Consider the following 12,561-nt stretch of genomic DNA (forward strand, 5'->3'; position numbering starts at 1 on the left):
CTCAAACTCCCATAACCTGACAATGGTTTGCCTAATGGTGTCTTGTTGGCTTTCTTTTCTCTGTCTTTTCTTCTTTTTTTTTTGAGACAGAGTCGTGCTCTGTCACCCAGGCTGGAGTGCAATGTGTGGTCTAGGCTCACTAGGGTTAGGGTTAGGGTTTTAGGGTAAGGACGAAGGGTTAGGGTTTTAGGGTAAGGGCGAAGGGTTAGGGTTTTAGGGTCAGGGCGAAGGGTTAGGGTTTTAGGGTCAGGGCCCAGGGTCAGGGTTTTAGGGTCAGGGCGAAGGGTTAGGGTTTTAGGGTCAGGGCCCAGGGTTAGGGTTTTAGGGTCAGGGCCCAGGGTTAGGGTTTTAGGGTCAGGGCCAGGGCCCAGGGTTAGGGTCTTAGGGTCAGGGCCCAGGGCCCAGTGTTAGGGTTTTAGGGTCAGGGCCCAGGGCCCAGGGTTAGGGTTTTAGGGTCAGGGCCCGGGGCCCAGGGTTAGAGTTTTAGTGTCAGGGACCGGGGCCCAGGGTTAGGGCTTCAGGGTCAGGGCCCGGGGCCCAGGGTTAGGGCTTCAGGGCCAGGGCCCGGGGCCCAGGGTTAGGGCTTCAGGGCCAGGGCCCGGGGCCCAGGGTTAGGGCTTCAGGGTCAGGGCCCGGGGCCCAGGGTTAGGGCTTCAGGGACAGGGCCCGGGGCCCAGGGTTAGGGCTTCAGGGACAGGGCCCGGGGCCCAGGGTTAGGGCTTCAGGGTCAGGGCCCGGGGCCCAGGGTTAGGGCTTCAGGGTCAGGGCCCGGGGCCGGGGCCCAGGGTTAGGGTTTTAGGGTCAGGGCCCGGGGCCCAGGGTTAGGGTTTTAGGGTCAGGGCCCGGGGCCCAGGGTTAGGGTGATTTCCAGGAAGTGACCTCACAACGATTCAAGCTACCACTTACTGTTGATTGTGATGAAATGCCAGCTGAGGCACACGCCTTGGGAGCTAAGTGGTTGCTGCCCTTGACTACTATGAAGACTCTTGTGGGAAGGGTCGCTTTGGATGCACTTGAGCAGGGGTCCCCAACCCCTGAGCCATGGAGTCGTAAGGAGGCACACAGCAGGTGAGTGGTGTCGAGTGAGGGAGTGAGGGAAGCTTCGTCTGTATTTACAGCCACTCCCCTTTGCTCACATTCCCGCCTGAGCTCCACCTTCTCAGATGAGCAGCAGCATTAGATTCTCATAGGAGAACGCACCCTGTTGTGAACCGTGCATGTGAGGGATCCAGGTTGCGCTGTTCTTATGAGAATCTAATACCTATTGATCTGTCACTTTCTCCCATCACGCTCAGGTGGGACCATCCAGTTTCAGGAAAACAAGCTTAACACGCCCACTGATTCTACATTATGGTGAGTTCTATAATTATTTTGTTATATATTCCAGTGTAATAATGGAAATGAAGTGCCTAATAAACGTAAATGTGCTTAAATCTTTTGGCCCAGCTCCTACCTCCCGGCAGCCTCTCCAGGCCCAGAACTCTCTCCAGTCAGCCTCTACAGACCAAGCTCATGACTCACAATGGCCTATTGAGGCCCATACCCTACCTCACGGCAGTCTCCGCAGATGAGCCTACTGCCTCACAACAGCCTCCACAGGCACAGCTCCATCGTTACAATGGCCTCTTTAGACCCAGCTCCTGCCTCCCAGCCTTCTCTCCAGGCCCTGAACTTTCTCCGTAAGTTGAGGTAGCTGGGACTGTAGGTATACATGACGATACTTGGCTAATTTTTAAATTGTTTTGCAGACATGGGGTCTCACTTTGTTGGCCAGGCTGGTGTCAAACTAATGGCCTCAAGTGACCCTTCCACCCCTGCCTCCCATCCTCGAGGTATGTGCCACCACAAGGGGCACTTGTTCAATTTTCTAAAGAAAAAATTTCTAAAGTAAGGCTGTGGGATGATGGCAGGAAGATAAAAGAAAAACAGAAGAATAAGTTAAAACGACTTATTCACACATATTCTTTTGACAGCAAGAAGAACTTTTAGTATATACATTCCTTACAAACCAACAAACGGCAGATAAACAATGTTGTATAGGAACTTCAACACACACTGTACAATATTCCCACTTTGCTGACATAAGTTATGGAAATTTCGTGGTTTCCTTGAGTGTCGCTACCAGTATTTTGCTTCTCTGATGATTTTTATCAACTTCCTCATCTGTTAACTTCTCTCCAAAGTATGTCATGTCACGACATACTGCCGCTGCACGAACACGGCCAGTGTCTTCCTATTAAACATGTAGAATGCTTTCCTAATTTCTCTTTTTACTCTCTGTCTTTGTGTTCTGCATTTTCCTTACTTTTATTGTCAGAAACTCCAGAAAGTCAATCGTACTAATTTATCACGATTTGCTTTATTAATTTATACTTTGCTTATATGGAATTTTGCCCAACAGACCTCATTACAATTTGGGCCAGGGCCCAGGGTTAGGGTTGTTTTAGGGTCAGGGCCAGGGCCCAGGGTTAGGGTTGTTTTAGGGTCAGGGCTAGGGCCCAGGGTTAGGGTTGTTTTAGGGTCAGGGCCAGGGCCCAGGGCTAGGGGTGTTTTAGGGTCACGGCCAGGGCCCAAAGTTAGGGTTGTTTTAGGGTCAGGGCCCAGGGTTAGGGTTTTAGGCTCAGGGCCAGGGCCCAGGGTTAGGGTTTTAGGCTCAGGGCCAGGGCCCAGGGTTAGGGTTTTAGGGTCAGGTCCAGGGCCCAGGGTTAGGGTTTTAGGCTCAGGGCCAGGGCCCAGGGTTAGGGTTTTATGCTCGGGGCCAGGGCCCAGGGTTAGGGTTTTAGGGTCAGGGCCAGGGCCCAGGGTTAGGGTTTTAGGCTCAGGGCCAGGGCCCAGGGTTAGGGTTTTAGGATCAGTGCCAGGGCCCAGGGTTAGGGTTTTAGGGTCAGGTCCAGGGCCCAGGGTTAGGGTTTTAGGGTTAGGGCCAGTGCCCAGGGTTAGGGTTTTAGGGTCAGGGCCTGGGCCCAGGGTTAGGGTTTTAGGGTCAGGGCCAGGGCCCAGGGTTAGGGTTTTAGGCTCAGGGCCAGGGCCCAGGGTTAGGGTTTTAGGGTCCGGGCCTGGGCCCAGGGTTAGGTTTTTAGGGTCAGGGCCCAGGGTTAGGGTTTTAGGGTCAGGGCCCAGGGTTAGGGTTTTAGGGTCGGGACCCAGGGTTAGGGTTTTAGGGTCATGGCCCAGGGTTAGGGTTTTAGGGTCAGGGCCCAGGGTTAGGGTGATTTCCAGGAAGTGACCTCACAGTGACTCAAGCTACCACTTACTGTTGATTGTGATGAAATGCCAGCTGAGGCACATGCCTTGGGGGCTAAGTGGTTGCTGCCCTTGACTACTATGAAGACTGGTGTGGGAAGGGTCGCTTTGGATGCACTTGAGCAGGGGTCCCCAACCCCTGAGCCATGGAGCCGTAAGGAGCCACACAGCAGGTGAGTGGTGTCGAGTGAGGGAGTGAGGGAAGCTTCGTCTGTATTTATAGCCACTCCCCTTTGCTCACATTCCCGCCTGAGCTCCACCTTCTCAGATGAGCAGCAGCATTAGATTCTCATAGGAGAACGCACCCTGTTGTGAACCGTGCATGTGAGGGATCTAGGTTGCGCTGTTCTTATGAGAATCTAATACCTATTGATCTGTCACTTTCTCCCATCACGCTCAGGTGGGACCATCCAGTTTCAGGAAAACAAGCTTAACACGCCCACTGATTCTACATTATGGTGAGTTCTATAATTATTTTGTTATATATTCCAGTGTAATAATGGAAATGAAGTGCCTAATAAACGTAAATGTGCTTAAATCTTTTGGCCCAGCTCCTACCTCCCGGCAGCCTCTCCAGGCCCAGAACTCTCTCCAGTCAGCCTCTACAGACCAAGCTCATGACTCACAATGGCCTATTGAGGCCCATACCCTACCTCACGGCAGTCTCCGCAGATGAGCCTACTGCCTCACAACAGCCTCCACAGGCACAGCTCCATCGTTACAATGGCCTCTTTAGACCCAGCTCCTGCCTCCCAGCCTTCTCTCCAGGCCCTGAACTTTCTCCGTAAGTTGAGGTAGCTGGGACTGTAGGTATACATGACGATACTTGGCTAATTTTTAAATTGTTTTGCAGACATGGGGTCTCACTTTGTTGGCCAGGCTGGTGTCAAACTAATGGCCTCAAGTGACCCTTCCACCCCTGCCTCCCATCCTCGAGGTATGTGCCACCACAAGGGGCACTTGTTCAATTTTCTAAAGAAAAAATTTCTAAAGTAAGGCTGTGGGATGATGGCAGGAAGATAAAAGAAAAACAGAAGAATAAGTTAAAACGACTTATTCACACATATTCTTTTGACAGCAAGAAGAACTTTTAGTATATACATTCCTTACAAACAAACAAACGACAGATAAACAATGTTGTATAGGAACTTCAACACACACTGTACAATATTCCCACTTTGCTGACATAAGTTATGGAAATTTCGTGGTTTCCTTGAGTGTCGCTACCAGTATCTTGCTTCTCTGATGATTTTTATCAACTTCCTCATCTGTTAACTTCTCTCCAAAGTATGTCATGTCACGACATACTGCCGCTGCACGAACACGGCCGGTGTCTTCCTATTAAACATGTAGAATGCTTTCCTAATTTCTCTTTTTACTCTCTGTCTTTGTGTTCTGCATTTTCCTTACTTTTATTGTCAGAAACTCCAGAAAGTCAATCGTACTAATTTATCACGATTTGCTTTATTAATTTATACTTTGCTTATATGGAATTTTGCCCAACAGACCTCATTACAATTTCTAACCTGTTTTATTTTGTTTTTTTTTTTTTTTTCTGAGACAGGGTCTCCCTCTGTTGTCCGAGGCTGGAGGGTAGTAGTGCTATCGCAGCTGACTGCAGCCTCAACCTTCCAGGCTGAAGCGATCCTCCCATCTCAACCTCCCACGTGGCTGAGACTACAGGTGCTTGCCACTATGCCCAACTAATATTTGGTATTTTCGTACACGTGGATTCCAGAGGGGTAACAGCGAAACGTGAGTAAGCATGGATTTTGGTATATGCAGAGATGGGGGGCTGTAACTAATTCTGTATACTGAGGGACGGCAACTGTTTATGTTTTTACAGTTACGCTGTAGGATACATACTGTTGCATAGCCTTGAAAATAATAATTTTTAATTGAGCGGAATAATAATAATAATATTGCTAAAAGTAGCAGCTGGCCAGGTGTGGTGGCTCACACTGGTAATCGCAACACTTTGGGAGGCTGAGGCAGGAGGATGGCTTGAGGCCAAGAGTTTGCGATAGGTCTTGGAAACAAATGGGGAGTCACCATCCCTACAGAAAAATACATGAATTAGCCTAGTGTGGTGGCACGTTCCTGTAGTCCCAGCTACTTGGGAGGCTGAGGTGGGAGGATCACTCAAGCCCAGGGAGGCTGAGACTGCAGTGAGTCATGATCAGGCCTCTGCACTCCAGCCTGGGTGACCGAGTGAGACCCTGTCTCAAAACAACAAAAATGTAGCAGCTAACATCAACTGACCTTTTATACCAGGTGCCTATTGATACCATAGTTTAATTTCTTAGAACTGTTTCTTATTTCACTTACCAACTCTGTCTTCAGTTACTCCCAGATTTTTACTGTGTGTGTACAGATGACCTTTTGTTTAGATTGACTTGTCTCCCCAGAAGTAAGATTACTGTGAGTCATGAGGAATGGACATTCTCATTACCCTTGATGTAAATTGACAGGGTTTTGGGTGCCTCCCAGCTATACTCTTAGCACTTTGGGAGGCTAAGAGAGGAGGATTGCTTGAGGCCAAGAGTTGGAGGAGGCAGTATGGCAGTATGGTGAGACCCTGTCTCCATTATTTTAAAAAATTGACAGGCTTTACCTGGGAAGGCTTATACACAATTTAAACACCCCTCATAGTATAAGAAAGTGCCCATTTCACTGCACCTTTGCCAGCACAGGGTATTATAATTTAGTAAGTCATTTTTTGTTTGATTATTTCAAATAGACAAAAGACCTCATGTTACTTACTTGTCACATTTCAACATCTTTCCTCAGCTTATTGGCTCTATTTCTTTTCTGTCTGTAAACGGTTTTTGTTGTTTTGTTCTTTGAGACAGGGTCTTGCTCTGTCACCAGGCTGGACTGTAGTGGCATAATCATGCCTCGCTGCAGCCTTGACCTCCCAGGCTCAAACTTCAGCATTCCGAGTAGCTGGGACTACAAGTGTGCACCACCACTCCCAGCTAACTTTTTTCTTTTTTTTGGATAGAGACAGGGTCTCACTGTGTTGTCCAGACCGGTCTCCAGCTCCTGGCCTTAAGCAATCCTCGTGCATTAGCTTCTCAAATTGCTGGAATTTCAGGCATGAGCCACCATGCCTGGCCTGGGCTAGTCCTGTATTCTCTAGAGTTCTCTTTACTTTGTGCTAGCCAATCTCTCATTATGCTGTTCACCTGTTATAATGAATAATTCTCCGTATTAAATTTTAACACTTTAAACTTTTCAGTGGTTTATGCTTCCTGATTGCACTCTGACTAATATGTTAGGAAGGGTCCCAGGAGATAAACCCACACAGATGGGATTTGGGCATAGGTTTGGTTTCCCAGGGGGCAGTGCTGAGCTCTTTGCCAGTGGGAAATGGGATGCTGGTGATTTCCAGGAAGTGACCTCACAGTGACTCAAGCTACCACTTACTGTTGATTGTGACGAAATACCAGCTGAGGCACATGCCTTGGGAGCTAAGTGGTTGCTGCCCTTGACCACTATGAAGACTGGTGTGGGAAGGGTCGCTTTGGATGCACTTGAGCAGGGGTCCCCAACCCCTGAGCCATGGAGCCGTAGGGAGCCACACAGCAGGAGGTGAGTGGTGTCGAGTGAGGGAGTGAGGGAAGCTTCATCTGTATTTACAGCCACTCCGCTTTGCTCACATTCCCGCTTGAGCTCCACCTTCTCAGATGAGCAGCAGCATTAGATTCTCATAGGAGAACGCACCCTGTTGTGAACCATGCATGTGAGGGATCTAGGTTGCGCTGTTCTTATGAGTATCTAATACCTATTGATCTGTCACTTTCTCCCATCACGCTCAGGTGGGACCATCCAGTTTCAGGAAAACAAGCTTAACACGCCCACTGATTCTACATTATGGTGAGTTGTATAATTATTTTATTATATATTGGATATATAATACGTATATATATATTTATATATACGTAATAATGGAAATAAAGTGCCTAATAAATGTAAATGTGCTTAAATCTTTTTAAGCAGATTCTTCAGGCCCAGCATCTGCCTCACTGTGGACCCCCCAAGCCAAGCTCCCAACCTTTCAGCAGCTTCTACACACCCAGCTCCCGCCTGCCAGTGGCCTCTTCAGGCCCATGGGGCTCATTCCTCACAACAGCCTTTCCAGTCCCAGTTTTTCCCTTCCGGCGGCCTCTCCGGGCTGAGAACCTCCTCAAGTCGGCCTCTCCAGACCCACTTGCACCCTCCAGGCGTCCTCTCCGGGCCAAGCTCCTCTTCCTGGCTGCGTCTCCAGGCCCGACTCCTGCCTCTCAACAACCTCTTTGGACTCAGTGCCTACCCATCTCCTGGCGTCCTTGGTCGGACCACAGCTTCCTCAAGCCAAGCTCCCCAGGCCCAGGTCAGGCCTCACGGTGCCCCCTCCACGATGAGCTCATGCCCTCCAATGGCACCTGCAGGCCCCAAATGGTCTCCGGTCGGTGGGCTCCTCCACGCCAAGCTTGGGCCTCCCGGTGACCTCTGCAGGCCCAAGTTGTCCTGAAGTCAGCATCTCCCGGCCGTGCCTCCCAGCAAGTAAGCAAGCTCTTTTGGCTCAACTCCTGCCCAGCTCCCAACCGCCTTTGTAGGTCCCGAACTTTCTCCAGCCAAGTTCTTTGGGCCTCATTCCTGCAGCCCGGTGGCCTGTACGGGCCCAGCAATGGTTGGAGAATGGCCTCTGCAGGTCCCGCTCTTGCCTCCCAGGGGCCTCTCCAGGCCCAGCTCTCGCCCCCACGGCGGCCACCCGGGGCCAAGTCCCTGCCTGCCTCCCAGCAGCCCGCATGCGGCCCAGCTCCTCCCTCACGGTGGCCTGTTGATGCCCATGCCTCTGGTACCCTGCCCAGAGGCATGAGCCCCTGCCACACACTGGCTCCTCCCACGCTGAGAGAGGTCAGCGTGAGCCCTTGCCTCACACCGGCCCCTCCCACGCTGAGAGAGGTCAGCGTGAGCCCCTTGCCTCACACCGGCCCCTCCCACGCTGAGAGAGGTCGGCGTGAGCCCTTGACTCACACCGGCCCCTCCCACGGTGAGAGAGGTCGGCGTGAGCCCCTTGCCTCACACCGGCCCCTCCCACGCTGAGAGAGGTCAGCGTGAGCCCTTGCCTCACACCGGACCCTCCCACGGTGAGAGAGGTCAGCGTCAGCCCCTTGCCTCACACCGGCCCCTCCCACGCTGAGAGAGGTCGGCGTGAGCCCCTTACCTCACACCGGCCCCTCCCACGCTGAGAGAGGTCGGCGTGAGCCCCTTGCCTCACACCGGCCCCTCCCACGCTGAGAGAGGTCGGCGTGAGCCCTTGCCTCACACCGGCCCCTCCCACGCTGAGAGAGGTCAACATGAGCCCCTTGCCTCACACCGGCCCCTCCCACGCTGAGAGAGGTCAGCGTGAGCCCTTGCCTCACACCGGCCCCTCCCACGCTGAGAGAGGTCAGCCTGAGCCCCTTACCTCACACCAGCCCCTCCCACGCTGACAGAGGTCAGCGTGAGCCCCTTGCCTCACCCCGGCCCCTCCCACGCTGAGAGAGGTCGGCGTGAGCCCTTGCCTCACACCGGCCCCTCCCACGCTGAGAGAGGTCAGCCTGAGCCCTTGCCTCACACCGGCCCCTCCCACGCTGACAGAGGTCAGCCTCAGCCCCTTACCTCACACCAGCCCCTCCCACGCTGAGAGAGGTCGGCGTGAGCCCTTGCCTCACACCGGCCCCTCCCACGCTGAGAGAGGTCAGCGTGAGCCCTTGCCTCACACCGGCCCCTCCCACGCTGAGAGAGGTCAGCGTGAGCCCTTGCCTCACACCGGCCCCTCCCACGCTGACAGAGGTCAGCCTGAGCCCCTTACCTCACACCAGCCCCTCCCACGCTGACAGAGGTCAGCGTGAGCCCCTTGCCTCACCCCGGCCCCTCCCACGCTGAGAGAGGTCGGCGTGAGCCCTTGCCTCACACCGGCCCCTCCCACGCTGAGAGAGGTCAGCGTGAGCCCTTGCCTCACACCGGCCCCTCCCACGCTGACAGAGGTCAGCCTCAGCCCCTTACCTCACACCGGCCCCTCCCACGCTGAGAGAGGTCGGCGTGAGCCCTTGCCTCACACCGGCCCCTCCCACGCTGAGAGGTCGGCGTGAGCCCCTTGCCTCACACCGGCCCCTCCCACTGTGAGAGAGGTCAGCGTGAGCCCTTGCCTCACACCGGCCCCTCCCACGCTGAGAGAGGTCGGCGTGAGCCCCTGCCTCAACAGGCCACCGTGAGGGAGGAGCAGGGTCGCACGAGGGCTGCTGTGAGGCAGGCAGCGACTTGGGCCTGGGAGGTCGTGGTGGGGCGAGAGCTGGGCTTGGAGACTCCCCTGGGAGGCAACAGCGGGGCCTACAGACTCTGTTCTCCAGCCGGAGGTGGGACTGTTCAGGTACTGGGAGGCGGGATGTGGGTCTGAAGAGCTTGGTTGCAGAAACTTCGGGGTCTACAAACGCAGGCGGGAGCTGAGCCAAAAAAGCTTGTTTGCTGGGAGGCGGGAGATGCAGCCAGGAGAAACAGGTGTGCCTGCAGAGGCCGCCATGCGGGAGGCGGAGGCCGGGCCTCCTCAAATCGGCCTCTCCAGACCCACTTGCAGCCTCCCGGCATCCTCTCCGGGCCCAGCTCTTCCTCCCGGCTGTGTCTCCAGGCCTGACTCTGGCCTCCCAACAACGTCTTTGGACTCAGCTCCTGCCCAGCTCCCAGCAGGCCCAAGTCGTCGTCAAGTCGGCCTGGAATTGGGCCCGGAAGAGCAGCAAGTCGGCCTCCCCGGGCCCAGCTCCGTCCTCTCGGCGGCCTCTCCAGGTGCAAAACTTCCTCGAGTCAGCCTCTCCAGGCCCAGCTCCTCCTGCCTCCCAGTGGCCTCTTTCAGCCCAGACCAGCTCATGGCTCTTGGCGGCCTTCCCAGGCCCCGCTTTTGACTTTTGGTGGCCTCTTCAGGCCCAGAACTTGACCTCCAGTGGGCCTTTGCAGGCCCGGCCTCCTGCCTCTCGAAGGCCTGCACGGGCCCGGACTCACAGCGGACTCACAGCGGACTCTCCATGCCCAGCTAGCTCTCGCCTCATTGCGGCCTCCCGAGTCCAAAGCTCCTGCCTCTCGGCCGCTTCGGCAGGCCCAGCTCCCGCCTGCCAGTGGCCTCTTTAGGTCCAGCTCATTCCTCACAACGGCCTTCCCAGGCCCCGTTTTTCCCTTCCGGCAGCCTCTTGGCCTCTAATTTGTTTATCTTTTGTGTATAAATCCCAAAATATTGAATTTTGGAATATTTCCACCATTATGTAAATATTTTGGTAGGTGATTTATTTGGGGTGAGTTTCTGCACCAAGCCCGAATTTTTTATTTTATTTTCCTTATTATTTGGTGTTAAACAGGTTTAATGACGGTCACGGCAACTGTTTGACACAATGAAAAATATCGCCCATGATCAACGTGTTCTGTTCTGGGGAAGGGGGCAAAGGCAGGGTGAATCACTTTCTTAAAAAGTATAGCTCAAGTTGGGAGTGCAGAGGGAATGGGGAGAAAACCCTCCCGCTGCCTGTGTCGAAGTGCAGGAGCCCCCACCCCCATACTCACCTGAGTCCAGCCCCTCTGGGGAAAGAAGGGGTGCATGAACTCCCCCTAGTCCACAGGCACCTCCCTGTGGCCCAAGGCCCTCTTCACACTCCATCTTGTAGCCCCAACAGGAGCTATTTTCCGAAAAGTGAAAAGCTCTGAAGGTCCCACAATTCATGGTATGTACACCTCCCTCACCAGGGGCTGCAAAGTGGCCTGGAGCTCCATACTGAGTAGAAGTCTTTGGGCCAGAGTCAGCATCTGGCTGACGGTCCGGATATCCTGGTTGGAGTGACCCTGGTGTGCCCTGCCAGGGCCTGGTGCCGCTTGCTGAAGATCATGACCGCCACTCATGGGCCACCGATGTGGTCCTTGTCCCATTTGTTGGGGCTGCGTCCATCCTTCTCAGAAGATGAGTCCTGTTCCTTGCGCAGGGCACTGAGGGACTGGGCCTGACATCATCTGAGTGGTAGAGGCAACTGGGTGTCAGGAGACATGATGGAGAGGAAAGCATCATCATGGTCATTCTCTGTCTCACTGTCCAGCAGGGACTCCCCTGAGGGGCCCAGGGCTCCTCCTCCATGGTGGGAGGTGAGCTTTTAACAGGTTCCACCACCCCCAAAGTGTGTGGGGTTGCGGGCCCTGGGCTTTCAGGGCAGGTGGCTCCAGGGGGCCGCCCAGGGTCAACACTCCCTGTGCCACCTGGTGGATGCTCATGAGCAACAGCTGCCAACTTGGCAGGTTGTTTTCTCTGGTTGGAGGCCACTGAGTAACTGGCAGGTTGCTGGGCCTCGTGTGGCTGCAGGGAGGGGTCAGGAAGGGGATGGAGTACCAGGAGAACACGGCCACAGAGTGACCTTCCACATTCCTCCACACGAACATGCTGACGCCACGGGAGGCCTCACTGAATGCAGGCCTGGGGGCCGAGTACTTGGTCCGGGCAGGGAGTTCCTGGCAGGGGCTCACACCTCACCCCCTCCTCAGCCCAGGTGGCTTGGGCCCAGAGAAGTGGGGGTTGGAGAGGAGCAGAAGGCCAGGCCTCAAGTTTTGTTTTTTTTGTTTGTTATTTTGTTTTTGAAATGTAGTTTGACTCTTGTCACCCAGGCTGGAGTGCAGTGGTACGATCTCAGTGGCCTTCATACCTGGCTAATTTTTTGTATTTTTACTGGGGGTGGGGTTTTGCCATGTTGGCCAGGCTGGTCTTGACCTCCCGACCTCAGGTGATCCACCCACCTCAGCCTCCCAAAATGGGATTACGGGCATGAGCCACTGCTCCCAACTTCATTCATTTTTACTTGAAAAACTCCGTTAAGCATTTTTTTAAGGTAGACCTAGTGGTCCTGAATGCCCTCAGCTTTGTTTGTCAAGGAAGCACGTTATTTCTTTTTTCTCTCTGAAGGACAGCTTTGTCAGACATAGTATTAGTTGCTGGCACTTTTTTTCTTTCAGCACTTTGAATCTATTATTCGATTCTGTCCTGACCTGCAAAGTTTCTTTAACTTTTGACTATTTGATTATATTGTGACTTGGTGAGTATCTATTTGGTTTGAACCTCTTTAGGAATCTTTAAGCTTCATGGATTTAGATGTCCAAATCTTTCCCATGATTTAGGCAGTCTTCAGCCATTCTTTAAATAAGCTTTCTTCTCCTTTCTCTACTTTCCTTCTCAAACTCCCATAACCTGACAATGGTTTGCCTAATGGTGTCTTGTTGGCTTTCTTTTCTCTGTCTTTTCTTCTTCTTTTTTTTTTGAGACAGAGTCGT

The 12,561-nt window shown here is 53.4% G+C and overlaps 1 long non-coding RNA gene across 4 annotated transcripts; it reads left to right on the forward strand.

Moving 5' to 3' along the window:
- Positions 1-696: 696 nt before the first annotated feature.
- LOC134757240 (uncharacterized) lies at positions 697-10,669 on the forward strand. 4 transcript variants are annotated; one of them, XR_010130971.1, is made up of 9 exons: positions 697-1,353; positions 1,447-1,679; positions 3,644-3,701; positions 3,795-4,027; positions 4,808-4,998; positions 7,065-7,122; positions 7,246-8,485; positions 8,680-9,355; positions 9,403-10,669. It is a non-coding gene; the product is annotated as an uncharacterized lncRNA (long non-coding RNA). The 4 variants fall into 4 exon arrangements; XR_010130972.1 differs by having other exon boundaries at positions 701-1,353; positions 8,680-8,970; positions 9,067-10,669; XR_010130970.1 differs by having other exon boundaries at positions 705-1,068; positions 1,296-1,353; positions 8,680-10,669.
- The last annotated feature ends 1,892 nt before the right edge of the window (positions 10,670-12,561 follow it).

The sequence above is a fragment of the Gorilla gorilla genome, chromosome 16, assembly GCF_029281585.2.
Source record: "Gorilla gorilla gorilla isolate KB3781 chromosome 16, NHGRI_mGorGor1-v2.1_pri, whole genome shotgun sequence".
NCBI lineage: Eukaryota > Metazoa > Chordata > Mammalia > Primates > Hominidae > Gorilla > Gorilla gorilla.